The sequence below is a fragment of the Schistocerca cancellata genome, chromosome 2, assembly GCF_023864275.1.
Source record: "Schistocerca cancellata isolate TAMUIC-IGC-003103 chromosome 2, iqSchCanc2.1, whole genome shotgun sequence".
Classification (NCBI taxonomy): domain Eukaryota; kingdom Metazoa; phylum Arthropoda; class Insecta; order Orthoptera; family Acrididae; genus Schistocerca; species Schistocerca cancellata.
The window spans coordinates 696,850,646-696,852,202 of record NC_064627.1 but is presented as its reverse complement, the minus strand read 5'-3'; positions in this window follow the sequence as shown (position 1 = coordinate 696,852,202).

Below are 1,557 nucleotides of genomic sequence, written 5' to 3'. Positions count from 1 at the left end.
GCACATGCTGACAGAAAAAAACGTGTAATACTGTGGCCATCTGCCCTAAAGAGATTCTAGGCAGTACACCAGATCCGGTACTTTCATCTGTTTTCGTCCTGTCAGTAAACCACTATATTGTGTCTCCTGCACGGTGTTGTGGTTCGTTTTTCCACTGCTCCCTGCTTCCAACTGTTACATAGCAAAGTTTATTGAAACAGCTAGAAGTTATTGTGTAGTTAGTCGGCATTTCCCCAGCCATCGCCTTACTGATTTGGGATTCCGTATATTCTAACTATATCCAGTTATTTCCAATTTTTAGTCTTTATGTCCCTGCCGCTGCCTCCATTTTAAGCCACAGGTGTAAGGCGGGCATGTCTAGCATAATATCCATTCCAAGAGTGGATGTCCTGCTAATTCCATCTGTTTGTGAAAGCAGGCCAGTCTCTGCACTCCCTAGCAGCCACCTTCTGTTCGACTTTGTTCATATTATAGGTCAATAACTTATTATTGGTCTTTTTGCAGGGATGTATATCCAGTAGGTACTGGGTTTAGACCCCAGTTTACCCTACAGCAGCTTCTAGTGCTTATAAGATTATCTTTCGCAGTGGAACATATTCTTTATGTGAGGTGTTCATAATAGTTTTCCATCCAGGGCTACCTCTAGATACACTACAACCCTCTCTAAAGTTTCATCGAGAAACATAATTTTTCAGTATGTGTGCTGGACATGCTTCCCCATAAATAATACTACACCAATTTTCGTGGGGCTCGTCTTTAAATACTTTTTCACAATGTTCAGTGCACATAGGTTTAACAGTACTAGCAAATTTTCTAAGTCTTACTGTGAATAGATCGTCTACTTATTCTTTTCAAGAGTAGTCTCTCACATTCAGCTCACTATGAGTTCATTCACCACTAGGTTCTTCATCTCTAACCATTACTCGACATCCAGGAAGAGACAGAGAGCATCCAGAAAGGGTAGTGCTTTTTCCACCTTCCCAACCAGGTGGTGAAGAGTTATTTCACATGATTTGCTTCGCAAGTATTATGAAAATGTGGCAGTTCATAGATAAAATTATGTACTCACAACAACAAAAAATATGTCGGCAGAAAACAAAAACGTGGCATTATGAATTTAGCAGTACCTCAGGGTTTTCGCTTTGACTCTAAGGGTTATTAAAAGAAGAAGACGAATTTTGCTAGAGCGTTGTCTTACGATTCCCTCATTGAATTTGTATCTGCCTGCTTGTAGCTCTGCCACAAAACAATTAAAAATCCAGCTTTCGGCGAAGTTCGAAAGGCGAAGAGGCAGCATGCACCTGACAGGCAAGCACATTACCTACGAGCTAGCGAATAGGCGCGGTGTCTTCTACTTACTTATTGACCCAGTAAGCGCTATGGCAGATAAACCACAACATAAGAGGCGACAGTAGTTGTATTTCTCATGTGGAACGACTTTCATGGACTCAAAAGGATTAACTGATATCCTTATGTCGCACCTCAAGCGAAAATCACTCAGTATTAAATTGAAATGACACGATAATATCAAGTGAATTTAGCAGGACAGTTCTGTGC